The sequence below is a fragment of the Quercus suber genome, unplaced genomic scaffold, assembly GCF_002906115.3.
Source record: "Quercus suber isolate HL8 unplaced genomic scaffold, Cork oak 2.0 scaffold_31, whole genome shotgun sequence".
NCBI lineage: Eukaryota > Viridiplantae > Streptophyta > Magnoliopsida > Fagales > Fagaceae > Quercus > Quercus suber.
Genome location: NW_027069496.1, coordinates 1,143,226 through 1,162,889, shown reverse-complemented (window position 1 = coordinate 1,162,889; position 19,664 = coordinate 1,143,226).

Below are 19,664 nucleotides of genomic sequence, written 5' to 3'. Positions count from 1 at the left end.
GTTGACCTTTTTCTTTGGAGTAGAAGTCTTTTCCTTATAGAGATCCTCATGGGCGCGGATTGCGAAATCCTTTTCCTTATAGGATTCTAATACTGATCGTGGGATACAAATAATTTCCTTAAATACTACGCGCGGAGGCCAAGTCAGAATTTTACACATATTCGTCGGCATAGGGGTCGTCGGCTTGCCATATCCCCGTCAGCCAAGTCGTTGTCAGTTCATTGCAGCGCTACCCAAGGGCTCTTAATCCGCATCCATCAGCCTTGGATCCCTCTGTTCTTCCAGTTGTCCGAGGGCATCAGCTGACGGGTTGACCATGATTTATTTTTATGTATCAGTTGCCCCCTACTCCATATCTCCGTCAGTTCAAGCTGATGGACTATGGAGTTATTTTTGTTGCTGACCTTCATTTTAGCTAGGACAGAGAAAATATTACGGTTGGAATTAAATGCTCTGTACACGTGGCGAGTTTCGGTTGGCTTCGCTTCTGGACGAGGGCGTCGCTTCATCTTCCGTGCGTTTTCCTTATGTATATATATGGCCCACCTTTCCCTATTTCTCCCTATTTGCTTTTGGTGATTCCTGGAGAGCTAATCCGTCACCATACTTCGTCAGTACTGCCATTATTTCTCTCGTCACCTCGTTAACCGTCACTTTTGAAAAACGTAAGTTTCTTTTCTTTCCTTGCACACTTTATTTCAATTATTTTCTTTAAAGTGAGGTCGTCATCCTAGGTGCTTAGTTTACACCCGTCACTTGTAGGTAGGTGTCGAGTGACGCGTCGAGTGACCAGTCGTCGGTCCGCGAAGGAGCAGGCTACGACGAGGTATTTGGTTCAGGCTCAGGTAGTGAGTCTGGGAGTTTCTCCTGGTCGTCAGAGAGGGAGACGTCGGCCCATACTCCCATCGAGGAAGTAGGAGGTCAGGGAAATGGCGGCCAGGAGGAAGAAGTAGGCGAGGAGGGTGAAGTTGGAGTAGGAGAGAGAAATAGTGACGGGGATGAAGGTGACGAGGAGTCTTGTGAAGGGACTTCTGGAAGTCCTGGAGGCAGTCGTCCCTTCATCCTTCCCAAGGACTGGGCTGTGAATAAGTTCCTTCCAAAGATGACACTTAAAATTTTTAAGGAATTACGCACCCGTTTCCAAATCTCCGACCATATTCCTATCCGTCTGCCTAGGGAGGGTGAGAAATGTTATACGGGAAGAACTGCAGATGTTGGCATGTATGATGCTATGTTTGCTGCCGAGTTGAGACTGCCTCTGACGGCTTTACACCGTCAGCTGGCTGATTTCCTTGGTTTATCCGTCAGTCAGATTGCTCCAAACTCGTGGAGAATCTTTATTGGTGCTGAGGTACTATGGGGTCGTCTAAGTGAAGGCCACCGTCAGCTTTCCTTGGATGAATTTTTCTACTGCTACAGACCCCGGTACCTTTCTTCCTCAAAGGGAATGTATCCTTTTGCCGTCAGGGAGAAGGAGTTGAGACTGGTGTCTGAGATGCCAGATTCTAATAGAGCCTGGAAGGGTAGGTTCTTTTTTGTGGAAGGGACAGACTGGGTGTGCCGTCAGGAAGATTGGGAAACGATACCCTTTGGTTGTTTCGACAATACTTGGGGGTTTGCTAGAGAGTCAGGTTTTAACCATCAGCTTTTATCCTCGTCAGTTTGCTACGTATTACAATTTATTTTTTGAAAAGGTATTGACGTTGCCAATTTATTCTTTTTCAGCCTTCACTTGTCCATCAATAACCGACGAGCAGGAAGATTTTATCCATCGGGTTTTGGAGATACCCATAGAAGAGCGATCATGTCGGGACTTGATTACCCTCGACACTCTTCACACGTACTGCGGAGGTCCCAAACTGACGCCTGAAGCTCGCAGATTGGAAGAGTTTTCCCGTTACCGTAAGTTCCTTGACCTATCCGTTACGTCACTCTTTGTACTTTTAGTCGTCAGCTTCCCTTATACATCTCTTTTGCAGAAATGGACGTAGCTAAGGAACGGATCAGGGCTGCCGCTGCCTGTCAGAAGGAGGAAAGGAAGGCAAAGGGGGAGGCGACGTCTACGTCTGCCCCCCAGACCGTCACTAAGGGTTCCCAGAAAAGGAAACCTGATGGGGACGTCATTCGTCCATCAAAAAAGACAACCGTCACTCCTAGGAATGTGCCCCCCGGGAAGTCGCCCCCCAAGTCGGGCCATGGAGCAGGGAAGGGTGTTATGACCTCTTCTGGTCCCGTCCTGAAGGGGCCCCATAGCCTGTTGATGCATAAGGATTTTGTCGTCGAAACTATTGAAGCCCTTATAAGACCGACGGATATAGATCCTTGTGCTCAGCTGGGGACGGAAGAACTGGGGTCATCCGCTTTGTTTGATCTCTCGCGGGTAAGCCGTCAGCCTTTTTGACTGACGTGCTTAATCTTTCTTTTTTGATAACTGACGGTTGTATTTTTTTTCTAGGCCTTGGTTCGTGTGAAGGTGCTACAAGACCGGTGCGTGGCCAAGGAGGGGGTCGTCACTCATGTTAGCAAGCATAATGCTAACATGCGAGACCAGTAGGCTCAGTATAAGGAGGCGGTGCGCACACTTAACCTCGAGCTGAAAGAGGTAAGGGAGAAGTTGGAAGAGGCGAGCCGTCAGAAGGACGAGCTAGAGGGAGAGCTGTCGACCCTTCGTGGACAGTTGGAGACGGCAGGGGCTGATGCCGTTGAGAAATTCAAAGCGTTAGACTCCTTCATCGATTCTTGTGGTGGCTATTATGGCACGGGATTCGATGACTGTCTCAAACAAGTTGCGTCAGCTTTCCCTGAACTGGACCTATCTGGAATTACCCTGGACGATGCTCAGCCTATGACGCCTGCTACTGATGCCGTTACTGCTGGTGTTGACGACTTGGTTGATTCTCCCCCACATGGAGGTAGTGGAGTTGTCTTGGCCCAACCAGCTGCGAACCTTCCAACAACTACCGCGACTCCTCCTGTGGTGCTACTTGACGGAGAGGAACCTTCTGTTAAGTAGAGAATTTTTAAGTGACGGTTTTTATTTTTGTAGCTCATGTTTTTCCATTCTCTTTTATTTATGTAGCAAATAACTTTATTAAGTGCCCCTTGGGCCCCAATGTGTAATATTTTAACAGCTTTTTAAATGCCTTTTTGGGCTTTGGTTTGTTTGTAACGCCGTCGCTCCTGATTACATGTATGTAGCTACTTTTGCTTGGCCTGTTTAACTCGTATGTTTCGATTTGAAAGAACGAAATCAAGATTGTGGGCCCTTTTAGTTTAGTGTACCGTCAGTTTTACTAAACCGTCGGTTTAAACTTTGAGCTTTCTAGTGTAAGTCTGCTTTAATAAATTCGTCAGTTTTTTGGTCATTTCGCTTTAATGATTGTAGAAATTTTTGGCAAAATCCTATTATCTCGTGACAAGGTCATTTGCCTTATAGACTTGTCCATTTGTGGACTGACAGATTCAGCCTTTTTTAGACCGTCAGTCTAGTGGCTGAGTTTATTGGTTTACGCACTCCGCCAGTCTTTTATTTAGACCGTCAATTTTTGTCGCTTTGTCCATCTTGTGGACTCGGTAATTTTTATACCGTCAGTTTAATTGATTTGTCCATTTTATGGACTTGGTCATTTTTTAGACTGTCAATTTTTTGTCTCATCCGCTTTTGTGGACTTGGCCATTTTTTAGACCGCCAGCTATTTGGTTCGTCCACTTTGTGGACTTGGTCATTTTTTAGACCACTAGCTTTTTTGGTTCGTCCACTTTGTGGACTCGGTCATTTTTTAGACTGTCAGCTTTTTTGGTTCGTCCATTTTGTGGACTTGGTCATTTCTTAGACCGCCAGCTATTTGGTTCGTCCACTTTGTGGACTCGGTCATTTTTTAGACTGTCAGCTTTTTAGCTCGTCCACTTTGTGGATGGGCAATTTGTCAGTCTTTAATGACCTCATATTTGTAAGTAGAGACTTCAGTAGTTCTGAGTAAATTCCTCTTATTGCCGTGCATCTATAAAAAAAGTAGTTCGAAAACAAAATCTGCCCATTTTGGGCTTATTGTAGCAAATACTTAAGTAGGAAAGCAAATACTTAAGTAGGAAAAAAAAAAAAAAAAAAAAAAAACTGCCCTTTGGGCTTATTGTAGCAAATACTTAAAAAGGTAATCGATAAGTCTTAGTGTACCCAAAAAAGGTGTTGTTGCTTTTCGTGTCGCCGCCCCTATTGGTAGTACTTCCGTAAGTGTTCAGCATTCCATGGATGTGGTAGCTTCCGTCCGTCCAGTGCCTCTAGATGTTAGGTGCCCTTCCTTTGCCATGCCGTAACTCGGTAGGGTCCTTCCCAATTTGGGCCGAGCTTTCCTTGGGTGGGGTCCCTTGCTGCGCCCATAACCTTTCTTAGAATGAGGTCTCCCACTTGGAAGTCTCTGTGTCTGACCCGGAAGTTGTAATGCTTGGCCATGCGGTCTTGGTACCGTGCAAGCCTTTGTTCTGCTGCCATCCTGACTTCGTCCACCAGATCAAGTTGCAGACGTATGGCCTCGTCATTCCTCTTTTCGTCATGGTTGTGCACCCTGTAGCTTGTAAGGCCGACTTCGGCTGGGATGACTGCTTCGTTCCCGTACGTTAGTCGGAATGGTGTCTCTCCTGTTGGTGTCCTTGTTGTTGTCCTGTAGGCCCATAGTATGCTCGGCAACTCTTCAGCCCATATGCCCTTTGCCCCCTCAAGCAGGGTCTTGATAATTTTTAGCAAGGACCAATTTGTGACTTCGACCTGTCCATTGGCTTGGGGGTGGGCGGGGGAGGAGTAGTGATTCCGTACCCCCAACTGCGAGCAGAAGTCCCTGAAGGAGTCGTTATCGAATTGCTTCCCGTTGTCCGAGACTAAGATTCTTGGAATGCCAAACCTGCATATGATGCATCGCCAAACGAAGCTCCGTACGTTTTTTTCTATAATGGTGGCCAAGGCTTCAGCTTCCACCCACTTCGTAAAGTAGTCAATGCCGACAATTAGAAACTTCAGTTGTCGTATTGCCGTAGGAAACGGCCCCATGATGTCCAACCCCCATGAGCAAACAGCCACGGTGCCGTCATCAGGGTGAGTTCTTCGGGTGGTTGTCTGATGACGTTGCTGAACCTTTGGCATTTGTCGCAGGCCTTCACATAAGCTTCGACATCCTTCTGCATTGTTGGCCAAAAGTACCCAGTTTGTACTAGCTTGTGTACTAGCGATCTTGATCCTGAGTGGTTTCCGCAGATTCCTTCGTGCACTTCTCTCATGACGTAATCTACTTCTTCAGGACCTAAGCATCGTAGGTAGGGGCGGGAGAAACCTCTCTTATACAAAACATCTCTTATCAGCACGAACCTTACTGCTTGAACCTTCAGTTTTCTTGCCGCCTCCTTTTCATTCGATAATATGCCGTTCTTCAAGAAAGAGGTTAACGGCATGGTCCAATCGTTTTGGGGACCGAGCTCCTGTACGTCAACAGTATTTATGAGTGGAGAAAGCTGTGTGAAGGAGAGTGTATTACTAATGGTGGCCATGTGTTCGGCTGAGGCGGCTTTGGCCAAGCGGTCAGCTTGTTCGTTTTCTCCCTGGGGGATCTGTATAATTTTGACTTTCAGCTCGTTCATCCTCCTTCTTGCTTGGTCCAAATACTTCTTCATTCTTTCGCCTTTGCATTCATACTCCCCACTTATTTGGTTGACTATGACTTGGGAGTCACAGTAAACGATCACTTTTTCGGCTCCCGCTGCTTTTACGAGGTCAAGCCCTGCTATCAGAGCTTCGTACTCCACCTCGTTATTGGTGGTAGGGAATTCAAGGCAGACCATACAGTCTATCGTATCTCCTTCGGGTGACTGTAGTACGACGCCGGCTCCGCCGGCCTGCCTGTTGGAGGATCCATCTATATGTATGCTCCATTGTGGGGATTCTTCTACCCCCCTGTCCTCACCATTCGTGAATTCTGCTATGAAATCTGCAACGACCTGCCCCTTAACAGCGGTCCGCGGGCGATATTGGATGTCAGACTCGCTTAATTCTATGGCCCAAAGTGCCAAGCGCCCAGCAGCTTCTGGGTTGCTCATTGCCCGTCGTAAAGGCTTATCAGTTAAGACAATCATCGTGTGGGCTTGAAAGTACGACTTCAGTTTGCGTGCTGCCGTATCCAGCGCAAAAGCAAGTTTTTCCATGGGTGGATATCTTTCTTTAGCTCCGCATAATGCCCGGCTAGTGTAATACACAAGTTTCTGTACTTTCTCTTCTTCTCTGATCAAGGCAACATTGACGGTGGCTGGGGAGACAGCAAGATAGAGAAAGAGTTCTTCTCCTGGTTGCGAGGGACTCAGCAGTGGTGGGGAAGAGAGGTAAGCTTTCAACTCCTCAAACGCTTGTTGGCATTCAGTGGTCCACTCGAAAGACCTTTTTAGCGTGCAAAAGAAGGGTAAGCATTTGTCTGTTACCCTGGAGACGAACCTGTTTAGCGCTGCTATCTTGCCGTTGAGGCTTTGTACTTCCTTCACATTCTTTGGTGGTGCCATCTCCATTATAGCCCGGATCTTGTCTGGATTGGCCTCGATGCCTCTCTAGGAAACCATGAATCCTAAGAATTTTCCTGCCGTCACCCCAAAGGCACACTTCCCTGGATTAAGCTTCATGTTGTAAGAGCGAAGAGTGTTGAACGTTTCCCTGAGGTCTTCTAAATGATCTTCTTCCCTTCGATTTTTAACCAGCATATCATCTACATACACCTGGACATTTCTCCCGATCTGCCGTGCGAACATCTTGTTCATAAGCCTTTGATATGTTGCGCCCGCATTTTTTAGACCAAACGGCATTACCTTGTAGCAGAATAGGCCTTGGCTGGTTACGAAGGAAGTTTTTTCTTGATCATCATCGTGCATCTTGATTTGGTTGTAGCCAGAGAAAGCGTCCATGAAGCTTAACAGCTGGTGTTGAGCCGTAGAGTCTACTAGAGTGTCGACTCTCGGGAGAAGGTAGCTGTCTTTAGGGCATGCCTTGTTTAGATCGGTGAAGTCTACACACATCCTTCATTTCCCCGAAGCTTTCTTGACCATCACTACGTTTGCTAGCCAGTCGGGGTAGTAGACTTCTCTAATGAAATTTGCCTCTCGTAGCTTACGGACTTCTTCGGCTATGGCTTGATCCCGTTCTGGGGCGAAGACCCGCTTCTTCTGCCGGATGGGCGGAAAGGATGGCGATACATTCAACCTATGCACCATGACGGAAGGGTCTATTCCTGGCATGTCCTCGTGACTCCAAGCGAATATGTCCTGATTCTCTTTGAGGAATGCTGTAAGTGTTTGCCGGATTGCGAGACTTGCAAGGGTTCCAATCCTCGTTGTCTGGTCAGGTCTGGAGTCGTCCAGGGGTATTTCTTCAAGCTTTTCGACTGGCTCCGTCGTGCTCCGGTGCTCTTCTATGCTCATGGTTTGGAGGTGATTATCCATTTCCATCATGGCCACGTAGCATTCGCGTGCAGCAATCTGGTTTCCACGTAGTTCTCCGACTCCATATTCTGTTGGGAACTTGATCATTAAATGATAAGTTGAAGTTGCCGCCTTCCACGCGTTGAGGGTGGGTCGCCCTAGGATAGCATTATAGGCAGATGAATGGTCGACCACGAGGAATGTTACGTCCTTTGTGATTTGCTGGGGATAGTCGCCTGCTGTCACAGCCAATGTGACCGCGCCTAGCGGAAACACCTTTGCACCTCCAAAACCGACAAGTGGGGCATTCGTTGGAACCAGTTGTTCCCTGCTGATTTTCATCTGCTGGCATGCTGGGTAGTACAAGATGTCTGTCGAGCTGCCATTGTCAACCAACACCCGATGCAAATTATAGTCCCCAACCTGTAGGCTGACAACAATCGCGTCATCGTGCGGGTGGTGAAGACGTCGCGCGTCTTCTTCCGAGAACTCGATAATGGGGCTTTCCCTTCGGGCTACCTTTTGCACTGGACCCGTCAACTAGACATTTTGGACCATCCGGAGGTACGTCTTTCGAGCTTTTTTGGCCGGCCCGGTAGCCATCCCTCCTACAATCATTCGTATGTCACCAACGGGAGGTCTTGGACAGTCATTATCTCGTCGGGGGGGGGGGTGCTCTAGAGGTGCTGGATCCGCTCTTTCCTTGCTTACGAATTTCTGCAATTTCCCTTGCCTTATAAGGGCCTCGATTTGTTGCTTCAAGTCGTAACAGTCGGCTGTGTCATGGCCGTGATCTCGGTGAAAGCGGCAGTACTTGTCTCTGGAACGCCTGGTAGGATCCCCCTTCAGCTTTCCTGGGAAGGTCAGGGTCCCTTCGTCCTTAATTTGCATTAGGACTTGATCTATTGGGGCGGTCAGCGAGGTGAAGCTTGTGAATCTCCCTCCCGGAGGTTTAGAACGCCTTTCGCCTCTTCGATCTCCGGTTCTGGGCCTCTTTTTCCCTTGGTCTGGTCATGCATCTTCCTGCCTCTTCCTTTTTCTCGGCTTCTCTTCTCGAGCCTGCAACGCGTCCTCAGCATTCATATACTTAGTAGCCCTGTAGAGTACTTCCGACATGGTCTTTGGGTCGTTTTTGTATAGGGAGAACAAAAACTTGCCCTTTCGCAACCCATTTGTGAAGGCTACTACAAGTATTTTACCGTCGGCTTCGTCAACCGATAGCGCTTCCTTATTAAAGCGCATTATGTAGGATCTTAACGTCTCGTCCTCTCTTTACTTGATACTCATTAGGCATGCCGTGGACTTCTTATACCTATGTCCCCCAATGAAGTGTGTAGTGAATTGAGCGCTTAGCTCCTTGAAGGTGCTGGGCTGAACCATACTCTTGCGGGGCCTTTGAGTGTTGTGGGGAAGGCCCTGCACATAATCTCATCTGCTACCCCCTGAAGATGCATCAGGGTTTTGAAAGTTTCCAGGTGGTCCAGAGGATCCTTCACCCCGTCATAGCTATCTAAATTCGGCATGCGAAACTTGTGGGGTAGGGGGAAGGAGTTCACGGCCATAGTGAAGGGCGAGTCGGTACGGTTAACTAGATCGTCAAGATCACTGGAGACTCGCCCTTTGAGGGCGTTCATCATGACCTCCATCTGTTCCCTCATTGCCTGCATCTCGGCAGCAATATGTGGTGGAGTCGCATCCGTGAAGGATGGCATGCTCACGTGCTGCCTCTCCGGCCTGCTTGGGGCGTGGCTGCCCTCAAGTCTCTCCTGATTTTTCTTTGGAGCGCTAGTCCCTTCCTGATCTTCTGGTTGGTCATTTAGTGTTGCATCCTTCTGGCGCAGCTGTTCTTCCAAGTCAAGGTTCTGTTTGGTGAGACGCTCCACGGCGGCACCGAGAATCCAAACTTGTCTTTCGAGGGCAGTCGTGGGTGGTTCCTCTCCTTGTACGTCATTAGTAGTCGCCATTGAGAGAGTGAGTACCATGCAACCCTTTAGTCCGGGAAACGATAGTATGGCTTAATTACGAGTTTCCCACAGACGGCGCCAACTGATGATGCCGAAAATATCAACAGTGAGTTGCACGATGCTCGTACCCTCGAAACGACACCTGCACAAAGAAAAGATGACCTAACAGAGAGCACCAGTGTGGTGCCGGCCAAATACCCTCCGAAGGTCAAGTTAGAACTTCTTTCAACTCTAGAGTGCTAGAGAGGGGTTAATCATGCGTACCTCGATTTATGAGAGTATTAGGCTTTTATAATAGTTGAGGGTTGACATTTTTCCTTAGAGTAGAAGTCTTTTCCTTATAGGGATCCTCATGGGCGCGGATCGCGGAATCCTTTTCCTTATAGGATTCTAATACTGATCGTGGGATACAAATAATTTCCTTAAATACTACGCGCGGAGGCCAAGTCAGAATTTTACACATATTCGTCGGCATAGGGGTCGTCAGCTTGCCTTATCCCCGTCAGCCAAGTCGTCGTCAGTTCATTGCAGCGCTACCCAAGGGCTCTTAATCCGCATCCGTCAGCCTTGGATCCCTCTGTTCTTCCAGTTGTCCGAGGGCATCAGCTAACAGGTTGACCATGATTTATTTTTATGTATCAGTAAAACACCATATCATCTCTACCCTTTCCCCTCTCCCGTTTCTGGTCGCCTGACTTTGTCATTCTAAATAGGAAGAAATTAAAAAGAAAAGAAAAATAGAGTGATGGTCCCATTGGGTTCAACTCTGCTGGTCAATAATGGATATAGATGGCAGCGTGGCACAGAACTATTATCCTTCTACTGCCTGGAGCGGGTGGTAGTTGTTCTAAGAAGCTACTAAGTCTTTCTTCTTCATCATTTTCTTTTTCTTTTGCTAACTGCAACCAAAGTCAATTGGTCAGGAATATATTAGCCCCTATATCCCAAGAAAACAGAGGCACCAAGGTCGATGCCTGACAATTGAATGATAAAAATAAAAAGCTATTGTCTTTACATAAGTTAGGCATGTACTCTTCTCAGCTGAGCCAACCAAGAGCAGTCTATGCATTGTGCTTACAGTGCCAACAAAACCCAGACAATTAAAATATACTAGTCTATGTCTCGCACGATGCGGATATTTTATATTTTAATTTTGAAATAATTTCTTTGTATTCTTTATTGCCCTATTGCACTCATTTTATGTTCAATTATATTATTCATATCGAGGAAAAAAAAAAGAACCAAAATTATTATGAATATACATAATAAAGAATATGAATATATATATATATATAGCCTAAATGAATTCACAATTATTTAATTATTTTGGCTAATTACAGTGTACAATTATCTTTTACACTTCTTGAAAGAGAATGGGCAACTGAGCATATAATTTTTTGGCTTCAAGAGTCTTCTACATTAGAAATCAAGACACACACACACACACACACACAAAAAAAAAAATGAGGGAATTATTATTTCTATCATATAAACCATTTATTTATTTATTTTTAATAGATTCTACCATATAAAAGAAGATAATGTAGAAATAAATCGTTTTTGTGTAAATATAACATATTAGGTTGATTCTTTATGGATAACATATTTCATTTAAAAAATAGATTTTTTTTTTGGCAAACAATTACATAATAAATGCATAAATTAAATCTTTGGGAAATAGAAACTTTGGTTGTCTCTTCCTGCGATAATGCTAAGGCAGTAGCCAAATTAGCTAAAGCATCAGCCTATCTATTCTCTTTCCTTGGTATATGCTCCAATGTGATGGCCTCAAAATTTGCTAGCAACTTCTTTGCATATTTGCAATAAAAGGTCTTCTTTCTTGACATCATATTGTTCCAAGATTTGGTTGATAATTAATTTGGAATCCCCAAAGATCTCAAGTTACGATATACCCATCTCAATGGCCATTTGTAGACCAATAATCAATGCTTGATATTCAGTTACGTTGGTAGACCAAAGTTCGCTTAATGAGAATGAGTATAGAAGTATTTGCCGTTGTGGAGAAACAAACACTACATTTGCCCCTGCTCCTTCTTGACATGTAGCCCCATCGAAAAACATCATCCATGGTGGCATTACTTAAATGTAAAACACGTCTTCATCCAAGAAATCATTAGAGAACTCCTAATCAAATGGAACTGGGTGATCAGCTTAGAAATCTGCCAATGCTTGTCCGTTGATAGCTTTCTGTGGAACGTATGCAAGGTCATATTATTGTAGTAGGACTGCCCATCGAGCTATACGACCTGAAACCACTAGCCTAGAGAGGACATATTTAATCGGGTCCGCCTTTGTCATCAAATGGACCATATATGCTTACATGCAGTGCTTCAATTTGTCTACGGTAAAGAAAAGAGAAAGACACATCTTTTCAATAGGAGAATAATTTAATTCAGCCCCATTGAGAGTTCAACTCATATAATAGAAAACTCTTTCTTTCCCCTCTTCATTTTCTTGTGCCATGAGAGCACCTAGAGATTTTTCTTGTGCTGCGATGTACAATACTAGAGGCTTTCCTGTGATAGGAGCACCTAAAACTAGAGGGTTAAGCAAGTATCTTTTGATGCTTGCAAAGCATTGCTACAAGCCTTATCCCATTCGAAGTGCACATCCTTTCTCATCAACCTATTGAAAGGTTGGCATCAACCAGCCAAGTTCAAGATAAATCGTCGTATGTAGGCAAGTCTTCCCTGCAAGCCTCTAAGTTCTCGTAGATTCTTAGGCTCCAGCATTTTTTGGATAGCCTCAATATTGGACTGGTCAATGTCAATACTGTGATCCCTCACAATGAAACCAAGGAATTTCCCAAATGTTACGCCAAAAGTGCATTTGAGGGGGTTTATTTTAAGCTGATACTTTCTTGGGTAATTTAACACGAATCGCAGATCTGCCAGATGGTCTTCCCTCCTTTTTGTTTTAACCACAAATCATCGCCATAACACTCCATGTATTTATGAAGTACATTATCAAAGATCTTTTGCATGGCCCGTTGATAAGTAGCATCAGTGTTCTTTAGTCCAAAAGGCATTACTTTGTAACAGTCAATGCCCATTGGAGTACAAAAAGCTGTAAGCTCTTCATCCTTAGGATTCATTCGAATTTAGTTGTAACCTGAAGAACCATCAATGAAAGATAAAGCTTCATGACCAGTAGTGGCATCAACCATGACCTCAGTGATAGGTAATGGAAAATTATCCTTGGGACATGCATTGTTCAAATCATGGAAGTCAACGCACACCCGGATTTGTCCATTCTTCTTTTTGACAAGGACGATGTTAGTGATCCATTCTGGGTATTTTACTTCACGAATGACGCCTGCCTCAATTAGCTTATTGAGCTTGGTTTCTATTTGAGGGATAAGCTCCGACTGAAAGTGTCTTTGGGCTTGTTTGACCGGGCGCACGCCTTTCTTTACCGCCAAATGGTGTAGAGCAATACTTGGATTGAGCCCAGGCACTTCTTTGTAAGTCCAAGCAAACACATCTTTATATTCTACTAGGAGCTTGAGGTATCCTTCTTCTTCTTCAAGAGTGAGAAGAGCATTGATGAAAGTTGGCTGGGGTTCTTCAATAATTTCTAAATTGATCTCTTTATGTTCATCAATTGTAGCTTGTCCTCAATCTTCCAAGGCTAAGGGAGCTTCATCGACCTCTTCATTGGTTACTTCGGCATCTGATAGTGTATCTTCTTCTACTGTAATATGAAACGCGGATGATACCTCTTCAATTTGCTCATTGTGGATGAGTGACTGACTTGTGTGTACAATCATTCACCTTTTGACTTTGAGTGATCTTTCAGTGCTAATATCTAGGGTAAAGTTACGTTTCACACGTGAAGGAATGCTATTGCGGATCTCATTAGCTTTCTCCTTCTTTTGAACCTCAAAGTTTATTGAGTTTTGAGAGCAACCATCAACAGGCCTTTTTGTTGCCCCCAGTCGATCAAAGACTGATCTACACGCAAGAGTGTCTCAATGTTGTGTTTAAAAAGTTGTATTTAACCTATCAAACACTGTGATTTGTGATGATGAGGCCTCGATGCGATCGAACACCGAGACGCGTTATGAAGGGTGATCTTTTCTTTGATTCGAACTTTTGCCGACCTCTACTATTATTTATTAGGAACTTGAAGCATTGCTTCTTTTCTTGATCCATATCTCAACCAGTTGTTCTGGAGTATAACCTAATTCGGTCTTTAGGATAGGAATTTCATGGCCTTTAAGCCGCATTTTCCTTTGTGTTTTGTTAAGGCCATGCACCTTCTCTTCGGTGACTTCTAGAATCAATTTCCCTAGGTCCCCTTGTTTTAAGAAATTGTAGCTTGCTCTGGCTAACAGCCTATATGCCTTTGGGTCGAACCATTCTTTTGTCCATTCACTAGGTAGAATACCATGCTCTGTTAGATTTTATGAAGACCTTACAAATCCATTTAATGGCTTCAAGGGCAAAAAATTTGTGGATGAAGTTAAAGGCATGGTATGATTTTATTTCAATATGGCTACATCCTCCACTGTGAGCTTTGTAGGAGGCCTTCCCATGACTACTATAGATTGAAGGCATTCCGCGAATGGTGATTGTCCTTTCTTGTGACGTGATAATGGTATATAATAGAGGAATAGAAGGTTATTGGAAGGTGTTGAAATTTTCACTCTCACTGAATTACTAGTAGATTCACTAGAACGTCCTAACAAAACATTGCTTGCTAATTCTTCAACGATTAATTCCAAATGTATCATGCCGATTGCATGTTGTCCTCCTTGGTTAAAACCTTGAATGACCAAACGACTATGCGATAATTCCTCCATAGTAAGACCAAGTCATCTCATTATCATTTTCGGTAGTATATTAATAGCTGAACCTCCGTCAATGAGAATATGATCAATCTTTTGTTCACGAGCATAACCAGAGACATAAAGTGGACGATTGTGGGGCTTTGAGCCTAACAACAGATCCTCATCAGTGAAAGTTAAGTCTGGAGAGCACGCGTAACATTCTTGCATTTGTTGAAGCCTGTTGGTATAAGGGTTGTAAATCTTTGGCTTTTCAAGAGCTTGGGTGAGCTCTTCTTTTGGTGAGGTGGGGGATTGCAAGGGTTCAACTTTATTAACCTGAGATTGGAGTTCCTTCAAAGATGACAAAGTCTCATTTGGACCACCATGGTCGACATCCTCTTTTTCGTTATGAATTTTGTAACTAGAGACCGTGTGAACGGCCTTTGTTGACTCATTTTGAAAGAATTATTTGGGGAAGAATTCTTCCAATGTGATGAGATTTCGAAGTTTTTGGGTTTGTGCCGAATGACATTTTTGTTTCTAGTCTTTCTTGCCTTTTATCGCTCCTTCCTCTTAACCGAGGCTAAATTTGGTTTTGTGCTCCTCTAAACTCTTAAATGATCAAATAAAGAGGGAATGCTCATCTCTTCTTCCATCTCCTACAAGTAACCATCGACCAACCCTCATTCTCATCCATTTTTGACCTTTTATCATCATTTGAATTATAATCAGATGCTTCTTGTGAGAGCTGAACTTGAACAAGTTCTAGAGAACCAGACTGGATGAGCATGGTATTTGCCCCCTGCGTAGTTGTTGGAGTCATGCAACTAGGTAATCCGCAAGCAAATGTTGCAAGGTTTGACTCGAAAACCTCATCAAAATCTAAGTCAATTTTCCTTTCCTTAGCTAAGTTCACAATGAGTTCTTTAAGAACAAAGAATTTTTGGATTGGATGGCTTATGATGCGATGATACTTACAATAGTTTGGGTCATCAACTTTTCCTATCTCTTCCGGTCATTGCCATTCTGGCAATACAATTAATTTCAACTTGAGCAGTTGTTCTAACATTTCAGGCATATCAGCATCTAGGAAAGGATACACCTTTTATTACCATTCCTTAAGTGATGAGCGACGCGTCTCATGCCATTGGCCTCCCTCATGTCTCTTCTCATTAGCCTTCACATTTCTTGTTGAAATTTTGATTAAGGCAAGTTGATACCGTATTTTGTCCGCCCTCGGTCTGTGTGTCGGACCCCCGAATATCCTAAAATATTATTTTCTCTCTACGGGGCCATAAGAACATCTAGAACGACGTGACGCAACCCGTTCAGGCATCGGAGCACTGGAAGTGACTTTTTTCGCTAAAATGACCAAAATGCCCCTAGTCAGCCCTAAATTTAAACGAATGTCAAACATGGTCTAGACTCTCACAAAAAAACATTTTTTCACAGTTTTACTTCAAACCTGAGCTTCTTGGAGATTTTTAGCAACTTTGATTAAGTTCGACCAAGTTTGACCCAAAGTCGATCCTAGGTGGGTCCAAAAATCCTAATTTTGATCTAACTACTAGAATAGATTGAAACCAATGCCATTGTGAAGATTATCGAATTCTCGTTCCAACGACTGTTCATGGGTCAAAATTGGAGTTAGAACGGCCAAGATATCACAAAAACCAAGATAACGTACTAATCGCTACACTACAAACGTCTGGGAGCCATAACTTTTGATCCAACTATTGGATTTTTGAGTTCCATACTTTTTAGAAACTGAAAATCAAGATCTATTCAAAGAAGTCAAGATTAGCCCGATCGGGGGAGGATTGAGGCCAGCAGCCTTACAATAGCCAATGCCTCGATTTTCGCAACCGGGGCTATAAATAGCCCCAGGCACACCCCAGATAGGGAGGACAAACATTTTTTTGAAATTTCTGTTCTGCCCAGCCTCTCTCTACATTTTTTCTCTCTTCCAAACACTAAACCCCCCCCCCCCCAAAAGCACTCCAAAAAACATATCAAAATTTCTTGATTCTTGCATCTCCACCAAGAACACAAGGTATTATTTTTTAATCCAATCTTCCTTTCCTTGGTTCTTCATCTTGGATTTGGGGTTTAGGGTTGTGGACGTAGCTTTTTAGCTATAATCCACACCCCTAACCTTCTAAATCTTTTTTCCTAGCATGTTCTTGCTCTTTTTGCCATAATAATATGTTTTATTGCTTTCTCTGACATGTTTCTTGCTTTATCTTGTTTCTAGTATGTTTTTAGCTTAGATCCTTGTTCTTTTATGCTTGTTCACATGTTTATTTGTCCTAATCTACAAGTTTTTGTTTTATGCTTAGATCTATGTTTCTACATTCATATATGTTTAGATCTACATGCCTAGGGTTTTATGCCATGTTTCCTTGGTTTTGTCCCTCTTATTACTTTACTTTTCTACACTTATATTTTGGGCCATGCTCTAGGGATGTAGGCATTTACTTTCCTGTTCTGTCTACTAGCATTATGCATAATGCATGTATATTTATACCTGCTTGCCCCTTTCTGGTGTGATTGTCACAATCCGTGTCACCTAAGGCTAGTAATGCCTAATTTCTACCGCAAAAGTAAGGTGACCTCTCACCGGATTCTCGCAATGGAAATCTGGCACTTTGCTCGAATGCCTTAGGAAAGTACAGATTGAGACCACACCCTTTCAAAACCAAACCTCAAAGCCCCCATGCATGCAAAGCCCCGAAAGCCAATGCCAAAATCATGTTTTTACTGCCAATCTCCAAACTTTAAGGTTTTATCAAAACAAAGGCTTGTCCTTGGATAGGCATTTTGGGGTGCCTAACACCTTCCCCACACGTAACCAAACTTCCAGACCTAAGAATCAAGATTTTTTGCCATCCACATTAGATTACGTAAATGCCATTTTTCTTAACCTAGGATCGGTAATAAAATCAACTAGAAACAGGTGACTAATCACACCTTAGAAAAACCCAATGATTGGTGGCAACTCCACTCACCTTTGGTAATCACCTAAAATTTGGCCTAGATTCCCGCCATAAAACCAAAGGTAGACTTACCTTCCACCACTGAGAGAGAGAGCACCCGAAGCTTCACACGAACTATATACACACACACACATCGAAAGGGGCCTCCAACGGGCCCCACACACGTGCGAGTTGTCGCCAAGGATCGAGGCCAGGCGTCGACAGGCAGAGTTGATATTCATTAAGTCTTTGATGTTAATTTTCGCATTCCTATCATTCTTCCTTATTTCTCGTCTTTCTTTCCTTTCCTCAGGTACGAAAGGTTTCGTATTTCCATGGCTAGAAATACTCAATTTCATGTCGTGCACACGAGTTGCTAACTCTTCAAATATTCGGGGTTTTATCCCTTAAAGGATGTAAAGAAGTCCCTAATGCATGCCTTGGATGCACATCTCCACAGCCGAGATTTCAGTAAGTCTGTCTTTACAATCTAAACTCAAAGAACGCCACTGATTGATATAATCCACAACAGGCTCATCCTTTCATAGCTTGGTATTAGTAAGCTCCATCATGCTTACCGTACGACGTGTGCTATAAAATCGGTTAAGAAACTCCCTTTTCAAGTTGTTCCCAATTGTCAATTGATTCAGGTTCCAAATCAGTGTACCAATCAAACGCATTTCCCTTGAGTGAACGTACAAATTGTTTTATAAGGAGGCTTCCTTAGGTTCCTGCATTCTCATAAGTCTTTACAAAGTGAGCAATGTGTTGTTTTGGATTGCCCTTCCCATCAAATTGTAGGAACTTAGGAGGTTGGTACCCATTTGGCATTCTCATGTTATTGATGCGCTTTGTGTAGGGTTTTGAATATATAAAGGAACTAGTAGAAGAACCCCCACATTGTGCTCGAATGGTATTTGTTATCATGTCTTGTAGTTGTTGGACAGATATCGAGGCCATTGAGGTGGAATGTCTGTGTTTAGAAGTGCCTTCACCTCCTTGTCCTTTATCAACCCTTGCATTTTCTCCTTTCAAGGTAAAGCCAGGTGGGTGCTCAGGGTCAAGACTTGATTCACTCAAATCTCGTACCTTTAGTTTTTTCATCAGGGTTGCAATTTTGACGTCCTTATCTTCAAGTGCTTTTATGAGAATGATGACCCTTTGTTCCATTTCAGCCATCTTTTCTTCCATGGTAGAGGTGTTAGTCATCATCACTGGCATGATCTCTAGATATGATGAAGAAAATGATGAAACAGGATGAATCAAAGGTACTTCATTCCTTAAGTTTCTCATCACGAGTGAAGAGTTGATAGAAAAGGTCTTTGTTGCGAATGACTCATTATTGATCTCTAAATCTTTCGAGACAGATGAATCCTTAGCCGTAGCTTTCCTATATGCAAGAAAGTCTGAAGCTTGCTTTCTTTGGTTGGTTGGGGTTGAAGTCGATCAAGAGCTTTAAACAGACTACAAGTGATTGGGCCGACATAATCATCGGAAATGGAAGCATCAACCACTAATTTTCGGACATTCTTACTAGAGGCCATTGAAGCTGGTGGCAAAATGATGTCAAATTTCTTTTCTTTTGAAGAAAAAAGAGATAAGGGGCAGAGATGTCTCACCAGGCATACCAGAATTTGTAGAAGACTAAATTTCTAGTAACAGTACATGATGCTTTGTAATTAGCTGTACTTTGTGGACTTGGTAGCATGATGTATCAACTTGTGATAGGTCGGGAATTTTCCTTCTCTACAAACACTATTGTTAACTCAAAGACAATTTGGTCAAAGTATGCGAGCACCACCTTTCTCTACTTTACGCAAATTAGTTATCTCGGTACTTGGTTTCTATAAGTCAAAAGTAGGGCCATCAACTTAGTTAGTCAAAACAGCTCAAGAAGATCCTATTACTGATCATTAGAAATCATGTGCATGTTGCCCAATCGGAGCAGGGTTCAAGGGAGTCGGTGCTGAAGAAGGATCCAATAAAGGTGCATTTAAGGCAAATCAATGACTTTTTGGTAACGCCTGATTCCTTGCATGTATCATGGGATAAGTTATTCTCCAAGACAGCTAGCCAACGGAAAGAAAGTAAAAGGCAAACTCAAAATTTAGAAGGTGCATCCATGAATTTAGGAAACCCTACATATCGGGTTAATGTCATTAATGAGCCACAGGGAAAAACTAATCCAACTACACTTAATTCCATTCCACACTTAACTTTTAGCCCGAATTCCCCAGCTCCGATTATTGTTCAATGTGATCTCTTATCTTTTTATAGTAGCTAGTTTTTCATCTTGACCCTCCACATGGAGGGTGGTTGAATCCCCCTAAATGCTTGTCCCATCTCACCTTTAAGGGGAGTGTTAAGTGAGCTACAAGTTGTCTTGGCATTGTTCAGGTGTCATGCAGCCATTAATTCGGTTGACCTAGTTGGTGTAGTGCATTCAATGCGGAAGTGATGGATGCTTCCTTAACACTCCTTTTCTTTTTA